General features: G+C 40.4%; 1 protein-coding gene and 1 pseudogene across 1 annotated transcript in view; both read right to left on the bottom strand.

The window, feature by feature from the left end:
• HPSE2 (heparanase 2 (inactive)) overlaps positions 1-20,857 on the bottom strand; it is a 541,259-nt gene that overhangs the window by 257,030 nt on the left and 263,372 nt on the right. The gene's annotated exons all lie outside the window — the stretch shown is intronic.
• LOC139021471 (large ribosomal subunit protein eL21-like) lies at positions 9,831-10,419 on the bottom strand (annotated as a pseudogene).

Below are 20,857 nucleotides of genomic sequence, written 5' to 3'. Positions count from 1 at the left end.
ACTTTACAGATTCCCTTTACAGCATGGGGTGTTGTTATGGCTGATTCTGCAGAGAAATATATCATTATAAACTTATTAGTGGGATTTTGTATTTTGTCTTTATACAGCTTAACAAGAAAACAAGCTGGGTTAAAAAGCCTGTATTATCTTCTGAGAATTTTTAAAAAGAAGCAAATCAGCCCAGCTGATGTGGCTCAGTTGTTGAGCATCGACCTATGAACCAGAAGGTCACGGTTCGATTCCCAGTAAAGGTACATGCCTGAGTTGTGGGCTGGATCCCCAAAGTGGGGTGTGCAGGAGGCAGCCGATCAATGATTCTCTCTCATCATTGATATTTCTATTTCTCTCTCCTTCTCCCTTCCCCTCGGAAATCAATAAAAATTTATTTTTTTTTTAAAGCGAGTAAAAGTTGAAGTTATGGGTGGCCTTGGATAATCCCTGGATGCCTACCTCTTAGGATGACTATACAAATCTATTTATTTGAAAGTGCTTTAAAAAGAAAAATGTTCTATTTTAATCCAACACAATTATTTGACTATGAAGAAAATTAAACCTAATGACTCTGTTGACCATGGTCACATATGAGTCATTTTAAATTTTCTTTTCATAGTTATACTAAGAAATATTGAATTAAGACTTTCTACCCCTTTTAAATATAACATTCTTTGGCATTAGTTAGAAATTTAAAGGTGTGACTGCTATTTTATTTTCAGATTCATGTTTTGGAGTTTTGAAATAGAAAACATAAAGCCTAGTTTTAAGGGATGTTCTTAAAAAACTTTGAAATGGCAGTAATATACTGCCTATCATTACCTAAAAATGATGACTTAAAATTAACAAAAAATAATTTAAAAAATTTAAGAGTTCAAGGAGCAGAGACTAGAAAGGATAAAAGGTTATCACTGTCTATTAACTAGCTCTCAGAGACTAGAAATTGTGTTATATTCACATTTGAACATGCCAATATTTTAAGACAAAGATAACATTTTTTTATTGTTGACACTATTACATGTGTCCCCCTTGTTCCCCCTCCTTTGCCCACCTCCACCCAGCTCCTGTTCCCCCTTCCCTCTAGCCATCACCATACTGTTGTCTGTTTCTATGGGTTATACCTATATGTTCTTTGGCTAATTCCTTCACCTTCTTTCATCCATCCCCATCCCCACCCCCCGCCCAGCCCCCCTCTTGCTTCCTCTCTGACAACTGTCAGTCTATTCCATGTATTCATGCCTCTATTTCTATTTTGTTCTTCAGTTTATTTTGTTCATTAGATTCCACATATCAGTGAGATCATATGGTATTAAACATGCCAATTTCAACAGACTCTGACATCCCTTACATGGCAAATAAATGTAGAAGAGGTGTGAGATACCTGAAAAGTTTTGCTTTTGAATTTTTTTTAATACATATTCTACCAACCAAGGAGAATATACTTTTTCTTATGACCTTCCACTGCATTCTCAAATGCCCCAGAGGCTACCCCAAGTTACCAAGAATCAGTAATGTGGGCCTATATTTTCATATAAGAGACAAAGATATTAGGGCCCAGTGTGATTGATTTTTAAACAAGAAAGGTTAGACATCTAGTTAGGACCAGATCTGGGACCAGAATCCAAGGCTTCTAGATATTTTAGGTATGCTTTGCTACTTCCTACAGTTGATTATATTTATTTCTTATTATGATCTTGGTTTTGAAATTTGTGATTAGATGAAAAGGAACCTGGAAATACAGCACAAGGCTATATGTGAAAATGATGAGCTTGGAGACATGCCTTGCTACATATCTCCTGCACACATTATTTCCTTGTTGTCTAAGAAACCCATGAATGGGGCAGCATCTGTTGGAGATATTTCTGGAATAACTGATGCACAATTCCAAACATCTTCATTAAGGAAAAAACTTTCAGTAGGATCTGGGAAATCAAAAAGTTACTAAAGCTCAAGCCAACAAGCAAAGAAACAGATTAAAACAACAAATAAGTGCTGCTTTAAAATAAGCTTCCCTCATGCAGCTGCCAAACTGCTATAATGGCACATTGTTATGAATGACAGAGTTCACACTGATGAGTGTGAGAAATTAATTCCATAATATTATACGCAAGTTAGAGAATGTGTATCTACAAACACAAAGCAGCCTAGAGAAATTTTAAGTAAGTATAAAATACAGAGGAAGAATACTGATCACTATGGTTAGTTCAAGCATATTCTTGCCAGTCTGGTACAGTCATATCTTCAATTCACCATCCATGTTCAGGTTCAATAACAACATCTGACAGGAAACACAAACTCCAAATTACTAAGAGGTTTCCCAGAGCTATGTAGAGTTGTATTAAGAGTAAAATCGATCTCCCTTTGTCTTTCAGTTAAAGATGGGTCATCCTACCAACCCAAATGTATTTGATAACTCTTCAAATTCTAATTGTAACAGCAGCTACCATTTATTGAACACTTGTTATGTGTTCAGCATTTGCAAAGTACTTCATAATATCTCATTTAATACTTATAACAACACCAGGAGGCATTTTTATTACCCACATTGAGGGAATTGAGGCCAAAAGAGGTTACCCATATAGAAAATGTCTGAGTTAAGATTGAACTCAATTGCCTAAGCACTAAAGCCTGTGGCTTTAACCACTACTCCAAGCATGGCTATTGGATTTCACTACATATGCCAATTTGCTCGGATTGGGACTATATTCCTGGATTCTTAGGCAAACTGTAACTTCAGTGGGAAAAAGAATTGTAATATTTATTGTTGTCTGCTATGTGTAAGGTTTGAAAAGTGGTAGCAGTGACATACACATCAAGTCTTTGCCAACTCTGCTGTAGGGAATGAAATATTAATCTCTCTACATATGATGTGTAATCTACTCTGCAGACCAGTTCATGTCATGTCTATGTGACCATATTTTGCTAGACTAATATCAGAATACTAGGTCTGTCTACTTAACAGAATTTCCTTAACTAGTACTTTATTCTAATATCCAGGCTGTATGGTCACTGCACTATTGGTGGGTAATAGGGATCAGCCTTGAGTTTTCCATAACAGTTTGATGGCTCAACTGGGGTAAGAGAAAAATAAGAATTAGCATATCAGTTTTTGAAATGTTAACAAGCCCGTATACACCAGCTAGATGTTTTCTGTGCATAACATTCATAAAATAATTCAGGTGAGAAATAATCTTAAAAAGATTAAGACTAAGATGAAGCAGACTTTGTCCATAGCCAATGAAGCTAATTCAGGATTTGAGAGTAAAAAAGAAATTAGACTTAGCAGGAGGTGAGCAAAGACACTAAAAACTAAGAAAGGCCAAAGAGCAGCAAAGTTAGAGAAAAAAGAGAATCAGATCAAAGCTAGAAACTCATAAAAGCCAGGTCCACTGTAAAAAAAGGATTATTTACTTACTGCCTGTGTTCTGGTAATTTTTTATCACTGACCCAAAACAGATGGGCCAGAATTAGTCTTATGGATAGAAGGAATGGAACATACATTTCAGAGGCCATAGAAATAGGAGAGTGTCCCTGGACAATGGCAGGAAAGTGAAGCTGTTAGCATTCCTTTAGCTGAACACAATCTCTCCTGCTAAACTCAACTAAGATGAGAAAGTACCAAATGCACTGAAGATTTTTCCTCCACCCTCCCCCTTTCCTCTTAACTGTGTTTCCTTCTGTCCTTCTCTTTACTGACCTTCCCTCCCCTCTTTACTCTCTCTTTTCCTTCCTCTCACAAGACATTGTTGAGGGCCTGCTATATTCCAAGTCCACTGGGTTTACACAAGTGAATCAGATTCGCTCTCTGCCATTTCAAGGCTCACAATCCAATGGGGAAGATGAAAAATAATCCATTATAATTTTATAGCACTTTATAAAGAAAATCTCACACAGGGCAGGGAATTATTATCTACATTTATAAATGATGAAACTGAAGCCCAAATAGGTTAAGTGAACTGTCCAATATCAACACTCCAGTATATAATGTGGGTTTCTCTCCCTGTTAATTAAGTTTCACCATGGGCTGCATAATTAATATTCATATATTTGTATACACACATATACATAAATACATATACTCATACATGTATACAGGGTAATACTAGATATATATGAAAGTATTCTGTACCTAAGCAAGTATGTTAGCACCATCATTACACAGAATTAGAGTAAATGAGCAAAATAGTAAGCTAAGATTTGAAATATCTGACAACCATTCTTCTGCTTGCATAAGGCAATACAAAGTTCAAGATGAATCATTCAAGAAACATAGCTGGCTGAATAGGTCAAAAATATAAATTAATTCATAAATCTACCAAGGTAGAAAAGTACTGGATTCATCACCAGGAAGTTAAGGAACAGATTCACCAAAGGCTTTGGAAGTGAAAGTCAAGGCTTTAATATAGCCATGAGATATTCTAAAGAGAGAGGAAATATGAGAACTTGAAAATTGGGAAGACTCATTCTTCTTTCTCAATATGTGAGTAAATATATAGGAAGCGATAATTAGCTATGAGTTAGCTTTAAAAAGTAAAAAGAAAACTGAATTCAAAAATATTTGTTCTTATATGACATATGAATTCAAATATACCAATTAGATCACTTTTGCAAGAAGAATTCATTTTATACACCTAATGATAGAGAAGTTTCCTGATAGAAAAGCCTTTCTGTACTGCACAAATTATCCCATATGGCAGTGGACCGTACATTCCATGTCTATTTGCATTGTTCAACAGATGTCCCAAGCCCTTACATAACTGAGAAATACAGTTTAGAAGTGATGAGGAAAGAATAAAAACAGTTCTAGCAACTTTAGAAAAAGTAACTATCTGAAACAAATTGGTGGACTCCAGTGCTTACTAGGATCTAGGTATTATGCTATATGAGTTAGAGTTATTACTTTAATCCTCCTGAAAAGCCTGCAAAGTGAATATCTTATTGTCATTTTATAGGTGAGAAATCTAAGAGAAATTAAATAACCTTCCTAGACAAAACCAGGTAGATACTTATTTTCCCCTATCTTGTCTTCCAAGAGAACTGAGAGAAATAGCTGTTTAATTAGCAGATGAACCAGAAAAGAACACTAGAAATTACTCTAAAATTAGGATTTATTGTGAATCTATGTCAACTGAATTGGCAATATGACTAAAATTAAACATTTGGAACTAACATAGTCTAGATTTAGAGACTGATCTACATTGTAACAATATGACAGTCAACCATACATGTTGAGTTTGGAAAGGCAGAGGTACATCAGGAGAAATACTACTAGTATATAATCTGTACCTTATAAAATCTTTGGAAGTGAACCCCAAAAGGTTTTGATGACAGAGATGGGAAGTTACCTAAGCCTTAGGGAGCCTGGTGTAACAGAGGAAGCCTGGAATTTTAGTGATGCTATAGTTGCTGCTATTTTTCTCTGGAATACCTCAAAGTCCTCCCTCTTTTCACTTGTCCTTAAACTTCTACTATACAGGTTTTTACAAAGTGAAAGTGTTTTATTTTTGTTTGGCATAAAGCCAGGAAGGTATTCCTCAAGAAAATATGTCACATAACAAAATCATGACTCTTCCCAGATCCTTCTGCTCTTCCTCTTTCTGAAAAGAGCAAGCTTCTCTGATATGGAACCATCCTTTCTCTGTAGTTTCTCCCTGGCTTTCCGCAAGTTGGGTCTTCTTTCCCAGATTCATTCACATTTTGAGGGATTCTTTCTTTAAAAAGTTCTCTAATCTTATACTCACCTTCCTTAAAACCAAGCTAGAAAGCTGGCTTCTTGAGGTTACCAAGATAAAGAATAAACTTATTTTTAATTTAATTTTGCTGCAAATAAGTTCACTTCTACTTCCAAGAGAGTTTATATATGGGATCAGATCAATTATTTCTGGAGATCTTGTCTCTACAACCATGTGTTCTAAGTAATTAGAATCACCTAGACCCGTGGTCAGCAAACTGCAGCTCGCGAGCCACGGCAGCTCTTTGGCTCTTCCACAAAATACCACAAAATACCACGTGTGGGCGAAACTTCGTGGCCCACACACAGAAGTCAGTATTTTGTGGAAGAGCCACACTCAAGGGGCCAAAGAGCCGCATGTGGCTTGTGAGCCGCAGTTTGCCGAGCTGCAGTTTGCCGACCACTGACCTAGACAAAGCCAGACTGGTAATGCTTTTACTTTACCTTATCTTCTAAGAAAGCTGGGAGAAATAGATTAGGAGGTAAACCAAAAAGGGAGATTAAAATGACAAAATTTATGATTTATCATGAACATACCATGTCAGCAAGACTGGTGTCCAACTATAGTAGCCTCCACTATCAAAACTGGAAGAACTAATCCTCTTTCATTTACACTGGAAGACTGAATTGGCAATATGACTATATATATAACCCAGCATCATTTCTAACAATGTACAACTGAAGAAAGAAACTGAAGAAAGAAGTTGGGACAGCAAGATAGGCTTTTCTCCCTACTTAACACTAGAGAGCTGCTGACTTTCTTGAACAAGGGCTGAAAAGTTTCCTATCTATATATATAAAACCCTAATATGCAAATAGACCAAACAGTGGAACAACCAAACAACCAGTTGCTATGACATGTGCTGACCACCAGGCAGCACACATGGAACATGGGGGACGTCGGCAGCAGGTGGCAGAGCGCGGAACATGGCGGGTGTTGGCCGTGGCAGGATGGTGGAGCAGGTGAGCGGGAGGCGCCAGACCAAGGCAGGGCACCAGTCACTGTCATCGGGGTGAGCCTCTGGTGGTTACTGAAAATTCTTTGCTCCCGTGCACCGCCGTCCTGTCCAGCACTCACACCTGCTGCCAGCGCTGGACCCGCTCGCACCCGCTGCCAGCGCCGGAGCCACCACTTGCACCTGCTGCCGGCACCAGCCCTAATCACTCAGTGCCATCAGGGGGTTTGAGCAGCTGCCGGCCCCGATCGCCCCTCAGGGCTTCTCCACTTCCCCCTGCTCCTGAGGAGTAATCAGGACAACAGCCACTGCTCGCACCCACCACTGACAGCGCCGGCCCTGCTTGCACCCACTGCTGGTGCTAGCCCCAATTGCTCCACACTGTCAGCAGGTGCGAGTGGGGCCAATGCCATCAGCAGGTGGGAGCAGTGGCGGTGGGAGCAGGGCTGCTGGCAGACAGGGGACCGGGGGCCGCAACAGGAGGGACCAGGAGGGGGCACAGAGGATGGGCTGAGACCCACCCCTGTGCCCACCACAGCCTTGAGGCCCACAGTTCCTTTCAAGGTACACGAATTCATGCACTGGGCCCCTTGTATGCATATAACATTCATTGGACCACTTCTTTATTTGTTTACACAGTTTCAAGGCCCTCTGCTGGGCTATCTGTAGTCTGGCTGAGCTCTAAAACAAAAGTTTTAAAATGTAAATTAAATACAAATGGCAAAAGCCACATATCTGAATAGTTACAAATGAAAGTCACAGAGACATTTTCATAAATATCCTTGCCATTAATCTTCTTTGAAAAGTCATTATGCAATAAGCAAGTTACAGAAGGCCAAACCATTTTATTCTCACAGCTAAATGAGGAGGAACAGCAAAACTTCCCCTAAAAGTTCTGAGCATTTATAGAGGGCTTTTGAACAACTCACATACACATGCACGTGCACACACACACAAACACACACACATACACACACACACACACAAAGAGGAGATGCTTATGTTTTCCATAAACTAAATAATACATTTAGGTGAGAAGCAAGGTGCTTCAGTAAACAAAGCTCCCCAAGATATGAGTTCTAATCCAAGTTCTCTCAGTCAATGTCATTGCCTTGATATTGACAGTAGACAGAAAAATAGAGCTTCCTATCTTTATCTGCCGGAAGCCGGTCCACCCTTGCTGCTTGACACAGTCGCTGCAGGGAAGAAACATCTGCACAGCTTATGTTTCAAGGGACCTGGCGTATATAGCATTATGTTTGCTCCCCTCTTAGCGCTATGTGTTTTAACCAGGACCACCTCCCCGAGAAAGGTTGTTTCCCCAGGTGAGGATTTTCCCCTGGAGTTAGGGATTAACAGGACTAAGAAAGAGAATAAATCAGTAAAACCCCCTAGTGTTACAGAAATACCATGTACTACTTATGAAGAACTTGGACTAAGACTGTTGGCAATAAATTTGGGACTCGTTGGGCCCACATCCCCAGGGGTCTGCCCACCAGGGAAAGTACCAAAGCCTATACCCCTGGAGAGACACCAACACAGGGCAGTCCCAGGGAAGGCAAGCAGCGAGGCTGGGAGGACATAACCTTTACTGGGTAGGATAATCTCCTTCAGTCACTTCCTTGTAGCTTATCAGTAGAGCAGTGACCTTGGAATAGCCCTTATAATGGAACACAGAGATTAACCTAGACAAGATTAAAATCAACAGAACTAGGTAGAGACAGGATTTTTGGCAAAGGTCAGATAAGAAACTATGGAAATGAAACAAGAAACTGTAGAAGGTTACCCAAAACATACCATGATGTGATTATAGAGGCATGCTTATAGGATCGAATGGTATAAATACAGATGTAACAGGACAATAGAAAAAGAACCTGGCTATGCTGATCAACTAAACGCTGTCTCCGTGTCATTCCTTCTTCACCAACTCTGTCCACACCTTTGGGAACCCCTGGACCTGCTGGGGCAGGACCCCAACATTTATCTGTTTCTCATTCCCTTTTCTCTCTTTTTTAAAATCTCATCTCCTTATCTCTTCTTCTTTTTATCTCCTCTCCTTTCCATACATATCATTAGGAAAAATGTTTTGGTATAGTGAGTTGGCATGGTTTAGAGTGAAATGGGCAAGAAAAAGTAAAAGTGCTATATCCCCATTAGCCCTACCTACCCACAATAATCTCTTCCTTGGCACCAACTACTTCATACATTTAGAACTTGAATATATATATATGAATACTAACAAAAACAGAGCAGTTAGAAAGACACAATTGATAATGTTAAGCTAGAAGAGATGACCTGACTCTCTATTTCTCACTAACTGCATGACTTTGGGCCACTCATGTATCTGTTCTGAGCTTCAGTTACTTTATGTATAAAATGGAACTAAAGGTCCTAAACATCTCACACATAATGTATGTGAAATTGTTTTGTAAACTGTAAAGGGCTAGACAAGTGAAAGGGAATAGTATTCTCTTCTTCTCTCTGGCCTTTTCTCTAATTCTAAGTAGGCTAATAAAAAAAAAATCTAGACAATAAGCAAGACTTGTGTATCTCAATAATTTTTTAAAATTATATTAAGAAAATCCAACTCTAATAATATAACAAGAAAAGTTTCCCCTTGTCCTTACTCTGGGAATTGAGAGCTTAAAGGCAAAAAAAAATGAGAATTCAAAAGTGAAGGTTTCTTGATGTCCTCTGCTCTTTCTCTTAATTTCCTCTAGATTGATTTCCTTATATTGCACATTTCATGCACACTTTGCATCATAATGACTATTTTATGGGTTGATGATTCTTTTATGAGAAATGGTTTTCTGTGTAGTCAAGCAGAGAGAGAATTGTCTCAAGGTTCACTTACAAAAAAATCAATTGTGAATTGCTAAATGTATGGCTCATACAGAGAAGATTGAAATGTGTTTTTTTGTTTTGCTTTCTTTTCTTTTTTTTTGTTTTAATGTATCATTAGGAATTAATGTCAGCATTTCTTTGCTTGTCAAGGCCAACTCATGACATTTCAACTCTCAGGGAATGAAATGACTCTAAAGACCCAGTAGTCTAATAATCTATAATTGAGGTCACTAGATTAAATAATTTTCCTCCTCCTCCTCTTCTTCCTCTCCTCCTCCTCCTCCTCCTCCTCCTCCTCCTTCTTCTCACAAAGTTTTCTTTAATTACGCTTTGGGGGGAAGGGACACCATACTTCCACTCAATTAAGAGAAGCATTTTTATCAGCACAGAGGTCTTTTTTATTTTTTCCCACTTATCATGCCATGAATTCATAGGGAATGGGTTCCAGCAGCTCAGGCTCCTTTCCATTGGTTCTCACAAAGTGTGTTTCTCTGGGTGGAGCAGGCTGACACTTCAGTTGAACCCAAGTACCTTTCTCTTTGGCTTCCTTCTTTTTCTGATCATTTTCCTTCACACGTTTCAGGAAGCTATCTTGGCTTTTAGAGTGCTTAATATGCTCAATATGTACATTAATTCTCTTGGCAAGAATCTTGCCCTTAACTTGCTTGTTCACAGTGCCCACTGCATGCTGGGTGACATTGTGGACTCTTCCAGTTTTGCCACGGTAACATTTGTGGGGCATTCCTTCTTGAACAGTGCTCATTCCCTTGATGCCCACAATATCACCTTTCTTGTAGATTTGCACATATGTGGCCAAAGGAACAACTCCATGTTTTCTAAAGGCCTAAAAAACATATAGAGAGTGCCTCTCCTCTTTCCCTTTGAGTTAGTCATTTTGACGAACTACTGGAAGATGGAAGTTCCGGCCGAAAGGCTTAAATAACTTTCTTTAATTGGAGTTTAGCAAACATGTATGAACTTACTGCTACACACAGGCAGTATGCTAGGGGGAAGTGTGGAAAGACAAATATGAATGATAGATATAACTAGGCCTTAAGGATATAAAATTCCAGTAGGCAGAAGAGGGAAGGACACACAACATGTAAGGAACATACAGGGGAACATATGAAAACCAGAATTCAGGGCACTAAAGAGGGGAGACACTACTAGTGAGGGGCAAGAAAACCAAGCTTCTATTCTAAACCACTAAAGTTCCTTATCCTATAGAATAAAAGGGTAATATGCAAATAGACCGAATGGCAGAACAACCAATCAAAGCATAATATGCTAATGATATGCTAAGGCTGCTCAACTGCTCACTATGATGTGCACTGACACTGGAGGCAGATGCTCCAACCAGTAGGATAGATTGCTGCTGATTGGGACTGAGCGAGATGGGCCGGACACACCCTTGAGCCTTCCAGTGGTCCCTCCCAGGCCCGATCGTGCACTGCTGGGGTCCCTCAGCATGGCCTGGGCCCTCTTGCAATCTGGGACCCCTCGGGGGATGTCGGAGAGCTGGTTTCAGCCTGATCCTGTAGGCCACTCCCCTCGGGAAGGCGCCAGACTCAGGGCTCATGGCTGGCGAGTGCTATTGCAGCAGTGAAAGCCTCTCCTGATCAGGACTGATTGGGCACAAGCCCACAGCAGGCACAATGGGGCCGGGATGAGCAGGAGTGGCAGGTAGGAGCTGAAGGTGGCATTGGACTACGGGTTTCGGCCCGATCCCTGCAGGCCACCCACAGGGACCCCATCTGTGCACGAATTCATGCAGCGGGCCTCTAGTAGATAACATTCACCTATTATATCCAATAAAAGCACTCTGACCACTGGGTACACTGGCACTTGGATCTAGTAATCTTGGTTCTTGGTATTCATCACTTTGAGTATTTCTTGCCACTCCCTTCTGGCCTGCATAGTTTCTGTTGAGAAATCAGCTGACAATCTTATGGGTACTCCCTTGTAAGTAACTAATTGTTTTTCTCTTGCTGCTTTTAAGATTCTTTGTCTTTTGCTCTTGGCATTTTAATTATGATGTGTCTTGGTGTGGTCCTCTTTGGATTCCTTTTGTTTGGGCACAGTTGAAAACCAACTACAATTGAGGGATGAGATGAGGGGAAAAAAACCTACTATCTCTGTGGGTGGGGCAGGAAACAGCCTTGGGTTCAGATCATCAAAGATTCTCTATCATCCAGGATGAGGTAGAATCACTGATGAGAAAGCCTCACCTCTGAGACCCAGGGACACAGTACTTATCTAAGACTAAGGCTGAACCAGGACAACATAGAATGATCCCCTTGACCCTTGTTTTTCCCAACCAAGCTAGCAAGCACACAGTCATCCCACATGTAGCTATCCATTGTCCCCTTAAAAATCAGAAACATTGTAATAGAAACTACTTTAGTATTATTTCCACAGGAGAACCCTTGCTACTTAAGGAAGCCAAGTATGGCCAAGACTCAATGATCCAGCTTACTTGCACAGGTAGAGAGAATTTCATATCTATATTTTGTAGCCAGACAAAATATGTAATATATTTTGACAATATATGTAATAGAAAAATAAAACATGCTTATATGTTTGTGTAGCCTAGAAAATAGCTCACTACAATGTAAAGGCAATTCAGCCCTTCAATTGCTTGTTGGAGTAGAACAGTATGATCCTTTTGGGGCAACAAATATTTCTTTACTAGAGGCCCGGTGCACAAAATTTGCACACGGATAGGGTCCCTAGTCCTGGCCAGCGATCAGGGCCGATCGGGGTCTTCTGGCTTCCGGCCAGGGCCTTCCTTCCAGCTGCTGGCCAGGGAACTCCCTTCCCCAGCTCCCGGCTGCCAGGGCAGGGGGGGGGGTTGGCTTCCTTTGTTCTGTGCTGCCCCTTGGTAGTCAGCACATGTCATAGCGAGCGACTGAACTCTTGGTCTCCTGATTGAACTCCCGAGGGGACAATTTGCATATATATATGATCAGTTAAGAACACTGAACACTATAAGTTTTAAGTCATTCCCCAAAGTATATTAATACAAGTACAATATTTACAACAGAAAAGGATGTTTTAAAATACAGAATACTAAACACACACACATACACACACACACACACACACACACACACACCAAATCAAGTTCCAAAGACAAAAAAAATCTACAGCATAGATTTCAATGGAGTTATGTCTTACACTAGAAAGAAAATTATATTAATGACCAGAAGCAAAGATGAGAGTTAAACGCATTTGACTTTTAGTAAAGATGTATTAATAATGAAGTTATCTGGGGACCTGACCTAGGATAGTTTTATTTAACATTTTTATGCATTATCTGAAACAGGAATGCAAAGTGGAAACTTCACATTTGTGGAGTACAGAATCTCTTTCTAGTTTTAAGATGTCAAAGAAATCAGAAAACACAACATAATATGATTTCATAAAACACTGTGAATAGAAAAAAATTGTGGAGACTAAACTATTTGAATAAGACATAGTTTATAAAAACACAATATTGAAAAAAATAAAAACAATATTGATTTTAAATGAAAATAATAATAGCTATCAAATAATAACCATAGCTATTAGTAGTTATCAAGTATCATATACATCCTCTCAATCCTTAACAATCTTCACAATAGTTATTCTTCCTATTTTACAAACAAGCTAACTGAGGCTTGGAAAGTTTAAGTAATTTGCCCAATGCTACAATGATTATTGAATGCGGCCTGTAAAAAAACAAACAAACAAACCTGATACATAATTATTAAGCTTTGTTTCCTTGCAACTTTAAATATCTAAAATATTTTCAGGGCAACTAATAGAAAACCAAATTTGGCAATAGGAATTTCATCCCTGTACTTGGTAGGTTGATTTCCATGATCTTAAGGCCACAACCATCAGCAGGAAGTTAGAGAATAGTTAAGTTTAGAGAAGAAATAGTGGTCTGTACCAGAAACTGAAAGCTGGAGGAAAGTTGCTGAAAAAGCCTCTTTAGAATTGTATGGAAGGCTGCCAAACTCAATGTTACTAGTAAATGTGAGTTGGTATTACAAATTATTTGTAAGGAGAATGAATTCCTGAGAAATCTGTTCATGATAATGTATTTGTGAATAAAATCAACCAGCAGAGGGGGCTGCTAAAAGAATATACAGTAGAGCAGCGGTTCTCAACCTGTGGGTCGTGACCCCTTTGGGGGTCTAACAACCCTTTCACTGGGGTCACCTAAGACCATCGGAAAACACATATATAATTACATATTGGGTTTTTTAAAATTAAATCTTTATTGTTCAGATTATTACAGTTGTTCCTCTTTTTTTCCCCTATAGCTCCCCTCCACCGGGTTCCTACCCCACCCTCTGCCCTTAGCCCCCCCCCCCCGACTGTCCTCATCCATAGGTGTATGATTTTTGTCCAGTCTCTTCCTGCACCCCACCACACACCCCTTTCCCCCTGAGAATTGTCAGTCCACTCCCTTTCTATGCCCCTGATTCTATTATATTTTCCAGTTTATTCTGTTCATCAGATTTTTTATTCACTTGATTTTTAGATTCACTTGTTGATAGATATGTACTTGTTGTTCACAATTTTTATCTTTACCTTCTTCTTCTTCTTCCTCTTCTTAAAGAATACCTTTCAGCATTTCATATAATACTGGTTTGGTGGTGATAAACTCCTTTAGCTTTTTCTTATCTGTGAAGCTCTTTATCTGACCTTCAATTCTGAATGATAGCTTTTACATTCATTGTTCAATCTTAGATATGGTGCTATTATCCACTGATCACAAAACTATATTTCTTTTTTCAATTTTGAAAGCCCTTTCAACTTTTAAGACTTAATTCAAATGCCAGCTTCTTCATGAAGCCTTACTCCAACATTCCCTAAGCCCATAAGTTCAAAATAATTACATTAATTATTTTATAAGTGTTCTGCATGTCTATAAAAGCATTCAGTTCATTTTATTCTGTATTCTAATTGATATGCACCCCCCTCCACCTCCATAAGCACATATACGAAGAAAATGTAAACTTTAGGCTTATTGAGGTCAGAAAACATGCAATTCACTATATCATACATAACAGGTGCGTCATAAATGCTTTCTAATTGAGTGGATGAATGCAAAAGCAGATAGCCTCTGATATGAAACAATAAATTCTAATGAAGAAAATTCTTCAACTGGTAAAGATATTAATATATTCTGATTATGAAAAGTGGGGAGCTTGGTTTCATTTGCTATTCAAAGTGAATCATAATTAAGACATTCTTCTCTGACCCACAATTATCTAAAGCAAACTTTAAGTATAGCCCTATATGGACCTTAAAAAAGCTCTTTTCTTTATATTCATCTCACTTTGGGATTAAGAAAGTGTTCTTCCAGCTCCAGCCAGTTTGGCTCAGTGGATAAAGCGTTGGCCCATAGACTGAAGAGTCCTGGGTTTGATTACAATCAAGGGCACATACCTGGGTTGTTGGTTTCCTGGCCCTGGTTAGGGTGTGTACAGGAGGCAACCAATCAATGTGTCTCTCTCACATTGATGTTTCTCTCTGTCTCTCCCTCTACCTTCCACTTTCTCTAAAAATCAATGGAAAATATCCTTGGCTGAGGATTAACAAAAAAGGAAAAAATAAAGTGCTCTTCCAATCTTTTTTATTCATGAATATTTTATTTAATAAAATCCTACATAGAAGTTCAATTTATAAAACAGATGAAGCTAAAATTCTTGTGATTGAAGCAGTAAAGAGTGGAGAAGTGGGAAAGTGAGGAATCTAGTATCCTATTACCTCCAAATGACAACTGGAGCATTACCACAGAACATGTAGGACACAGAGCACAATTTGGTTTTAGAAACCATATTGAAATAAATGTTAATGTAGTCATGTATTTTCATCCATTATTATTTTATTACTTACTAGAGAATTAGCTATCCCTAGAATAAGACAGGTCCTTGAAGCAATCAACATTTGATATCTGCCTGTTGATATAATGTGAAATATATATATATATATATATATACACACACACATACATATATATATATATTTTTTTTAAATATAGTTTTATTGATTTTGGAGAGGAAGAGAGAGATAGAAACATCAGTGATGAGAGGGAATCATTGATTGGCTGTCTCCTGAATGTTGGACCGAGCCCGCAAACCAGGCATGTGCCCTTGACAGGAATTGAACCTGGGACCCTTTGGTCTGCAGGCCAATGCTCTATCCACTGAGCCAACCAGGCTAGGGCAAATATATTTTGATAGATATGAGGTCAAGAAAGAATCTCGAAGTGGGGTTCCCAGGTAAGCAGCATCAGCATCACCAGGGGACTTGCTAAAATGCAAATTCTTAGGCTCCACATCAGACCTCCTGAATCTGAAACTCTGGAGATGGGGCTCAGTGGTTTGTTTTAAAGAGCCCTCCAGGTGGTTCTGGTGCACACTGATGTTTGAGAGCCATGAACTACAGCATCTTCTGCACCAGAATTCTGCAATGGCGAGATTGGGAGCCCATGTCAGAGGGCACTACCCTAGGCACCAGGGCTGCATAAATATATGTGTGGTTTCAGAGGAGGAACCAAGATGGCAGCATAGGTAAACGGCTGTACTTGCTGCCTCCCACAACCACATCAAAAGTACAACTAAAACACAGAACTATCATCTGGAACTGCAGGAAAGCTGGTTGAGTGGAAGTACTACAACTAGAAGAAGGTAAAGTAGAAAGCGCATCGAGACTGGTAGGAGGTGCGAGGCACTGAACAGGCTGGTCAACCACCCAGGTGTGCCACTTTTTTAACTGGAAGGGAGATTACCTCTTTGGAGGCCTCCTGGAGGAGCAAGGAGTCCCAGCCCCACACCAGACCCCCCAGCCCAGGGGTCCAGAGCTAGGGAAATAAGTCCCTACGGGCAGTAAGAACTACAGACTGTAAAAACAAGTACGGATTGGGGATGAGTGACACACAGGCTGCTAGAGACCCAGCTGCTCCTCTTAAATGGCCAGCGCTGCAAACTGAATTTACAAGTTCCCGCTTGCTCTGAGCTCCAGTGCCCGGAGAGGCTCTAGGGGACCCAGGAAGATACAGGGAGAAACTGGACTGTCTGGCATCCGGGCAGGAATGCAGGGGGCAGCTTTCTTCCAGACAGAGGTGCTTGCAGCGGTCATTGTTCCTGTGCTGGGACCTCCTGGGTACAGGGCTGACTAGCAGACATTTCTGTTTGCTCCTCCCTGGAGATTCCGAGACCTGCCCCACCCAATTTACAACCCCACCCAAGCTGTGTGCAGTGGCTTTTGCATATGAATGGCCTGTTATTTCTCAGCCTAAAGCCTGTCAAACAAGCTACAGCTGGGTCAGGTAGCCCCGAAGCTATAAAAAAAAGGCCCAAGACCAGGCACCAACACCAGCCTGCCTTGCTTCACAGCTGGGGCCTCATCTGGGCACTTCCAAACCCGATACAAAGAGGAGGAATCTGCAGATCTCTCTGTAGCTCCTGCTGGGTGGCCTCAGGCAGTGGCTGACTTTGCACCTCCTTGGAGATCCAAGAGCCAGTGTACCCAGTGGTCAGTGTGAGACCATACCAGATTACAACTCTTCACATCCATAAGTGACACACTCAAGGAAAAGACTCAATGAGCACCAAAGCCCCACTAAAACAAGTCCTGCCCCATAAGAGTGTCTCCTGCATAGCAGCTCTCCCACTGAAGTCGCAGCTGGTCCCCACAGCCAATTGGCCTGGAGGTCAATTCCTCCCAGTGATACCAACAGCAATCAAGGCTCAACTACAACAAGACTGTTCACATAGCCCAGAAAGGGGTACACCAAGAGTGTCCACCTCAGGTGATTGGGGAGGCTGAGCCACTGGGCCCTATAAGAAACCTACTACACAAGGCCACTCTATCAACTCAAGGAGACACAGCAGCTACCCAATACATAGAAACAAACACAGGGAAGCAGCCAACATGCGGAGACAAAGAAACATTTCACAAATGAAAGAAATTTAAGAAAGCAAACTACTGGATATAGAGTTCAAAACCACAGTTATAAGGTTACTCAAGAATCTTCTAGAAACCTCCGAGGAACCTAGTGAGACCTTCAAGGATATTAGTGAGAATGCCAAAATAATAGAAAAGGACCAGTCAGAAACTAAGCATACACTGACTGAAATAAAGAATAATATACAGAGATTCAACAGTAGACTAGAGGATCCCAAGAATCAAGTCAATGATGTGAAATACGAGGAAGCAAAAAACACCCAACCAGAAAAGAAAAAAGAAAAAAGAATCCAAAAATATGAAGATAGTGTAAGGAGCCTCTGGGACAACTTCAAGCATACCAACATCCGAATTATGGAGGTGCCAGAAGAAGAGAGAGAGCAAGATATTGAAAACCTATTTGAAGAAATAATGACAGAAAACTTCCCCTACCTGGTGAAAGAAATACACTTACAAGTCCAGGAAGTGCAGAGAATCCCAAACAAGAGGAATCCAAAGAGGACGATACTAAGACACATAATAATGAAAATGCCAAGGGCAAAAGACACAAAGAGAATCTCCAAAGCAGCAAGAAAAAAACAGTTAGTTACCTACAAGGGAGTACCCATACGACTGTCAGCTGATTTCTCAACAGAAACTATGCAGGCCAGAAGGGAGTGGCAAGAAATATTCAAAGTGATGAATAGCAAGAACCTACAACCAAAAATACTCTACCAGCAAAGCTATCATTTAGAATTGAAGGTCAGATAAAGAGCTTCACAGACAAGAAAAAGCTAAAGGAGTTCATCACCACCAAACCAGTATTAGATGAAATGCTGAAGGGTATTCTTTAAGAAGAGGAAGAAGAAGAAAAAGGTAAAGATAAAAAATTATGAACAAATACATATCTATCAATAAGTGAATCTAAAAATCAAATGAATAAAAAATCTGATGAACAGAATAAACTAGTGAATGGAATAGAATCAGGGGCATGGAAATGGAACAGACAGACAATTCTCAGAGGGAGGGGATGTGGGGGTGCAGGAAGAGATTAGACAAAGATCTTATATGAATGTATGCAGTACCTATGGGATGGCAAGGGCCTGGGGTAGGGTGGGGAGCTATGTGGTGAAAAAAGAGGAACACCTGTAATAATCTCAACAATAAAGATTTAAAAATACATCTAAAAAAAATATATATATATATATACTTGTGGCCCGGTGCACAAAATTCGTGCGGGGGGGAGGGGGGGGGGGGTCACTCAGCCCAGCCTGTACCCTCTCCAATCGGAAACCCCTTGGAGGATGTCCGACCACCAGTTTAGGCCTGATCCAGCAGTCGGACATCCCTCTCACAATCTGGGACCGCTTGCTCCTAACCGCTCACCTGCCTGCCTGCCTGATCACCCCTAACTGCCTCGGCCTGCCTGCCTGATTGCCCCTAACCCCTCTGCCTGCCTGTTTTATCATCCCTAACCTCTCTGCCTGCCTACCTGATCGCCTCTAACTGCCCTCCCCTGTCGCCCTGATCTTGCCCCTAACTGCTCTCCCCTGCCAGCCTGATCGCCCCTAACTGCCTCTGCCTGCCTGATTTTGCCCCCAACTGCCCTCCCCTGCAGTTCTGATCTTGCCCCCAACTGCCCTCCCCTGCTGGCTTGATTGCCCCTAACCCCCTGCCAGCCTGATCTCACCTCCAACTGCCCCCCCCGCCCCCGCTGGCCTAATCACCCCTAACTACCTCTGCCTAGGCCCCCACCACCATGGCTTTGTCCGGAAGGAAGTCAGATGTCCGGAAGATGGCCGGTCAACCTGATCTAATGAGCATATTACCCTTTTATTAGTATAGATAGATAGACATTTTAATGATGTTGATTCTATCAATCCATGAACACAGTTTGTTTGTCCATTTGTTTGTCTTCCTCTATCTCTTTTTTCAATGACCTGTAGTTTTCCAAGTACAGGTCTTTTACCTCTTTAATTAAGTTTATTCCTAGGTATCTTATTATTATTTTTTTTTTTTTTTGGTGTGATGGTAAATGGGATTGTTAATTTTGTACCCTGCTACATTGTCGAATTCATTTATTAAGTCTAATCATTTTCTGATGGAGTCTTTAGGGTTTTCTATGTACAGTATCATGTCTTCTGTGAATAATGACAAGTTTCTCTTCAATAAATGGTGTTGGGAAAACTGGACAGATACTTGCAAAAAAATGAAACTAGACCACCAACTTACACCATACACAAAAATAAACTCAAAATGAATAAAGGACTTAAATGTAAGACAGAAAACCATAAAAATATTAGAGGAATCCACAGGCAGCAAAATCTAATACATATACTGAAGCAATATCTTCACCGATACAGCTTGTAGGGCAATGGAAACTAAGGAGAAAATAAACAAATGCGACTACATCAAAATAAAAAGCTGCTGTACAGCAAAAGAAACCATCAACAAAACAACAAGAAAGCCCACTGCATGGGAGAACATATTTGCCAATGTTATCACTGATAAGGGTTTAATCTCCAACATTTACAGGGAACTCATACAACTTAACAAAAGGAAGATAAACAACCCAATAAAAAAAAATGGGCAATGGACCTAAATAGATAATTTTCGAAAGAGGACATAAGGAAGGCCAAGAGATATATGAAAACATGCTCAAAGTCACTAATCATCAGAGATATGCAAATCAAAATGACAATGGGGTACCATCTCACACCTGTCAGAATGGCTATCATCAACAAATCAACAAACGACAAGTGCTGGCAAGGAGGCAGAAAAAAAGGAACCATTGTGCACTGCTGGTGGAAATGCAGACTGGTACAGCCACTGTGGAGAACAGTATGAAGTTTCCTCAAAAAACTAAAAATGGAATTCCCATTTGACCCAGTGATCCAATTTCTAGAAATATATCCCAAGAAACCAGAGACACCAATCAGAAAGGATATATGCACCCCTATGTTCATAGCAGCAATTTATAATAGCTAAGATTTGGAAACAGCCTAAGTGTCCATCAGCAGATGAGTGGATTAAAAAATTGGTACATCTACACAATGGAATACTACGCTGCTATAAAAAAGAAGAATTCTTACCATTTGTAACAGCATGATGGAACTGGAGAGCATTATGCTAAGTGAAATAAGCCAGTCAGAGAAAGATAAATATCACATGATCTCACTCATTTGTAGAATATAATGAACAACATAAACTGATGAACAAAAACAGATCCAGAGACAGAGAAGCATCGACCAGACCATCAAACCTCAGAGGGAAGGCAGGGGAGGGTGGGGGTAAGGGGGAGAAATCAACCGAAGGACTTCTATGCATGCATATAAGCCTAACCAATGGACACAGACACTAGGGGGGTGAGGGCATGAGTAGGGGTGATGGG

The sequence above is a fragment of the Myotis yumanensis genome, unplaced genomic scaffold (assembly GCF_028538775.1).
Source record: "Myotis yumanensis isolate MYYU_CA2020_CCGP unplaced genomic scaffold, mMyoYum1.0.hap1 SCAF_13, whole genome shotgun sequence".
Classification (NCBI taxonomy): domain Eukaryota; kingdom Metazoa; phylum Chordata; class Mammalia; order Chiroptera; family Vespertilionidae; genus Myotis; species Myotis yumanensis.
Note: the sequence above shows the minus strand (reverse complement) of the source record. Positions and strands in the feature narration are given on the sequence as shown.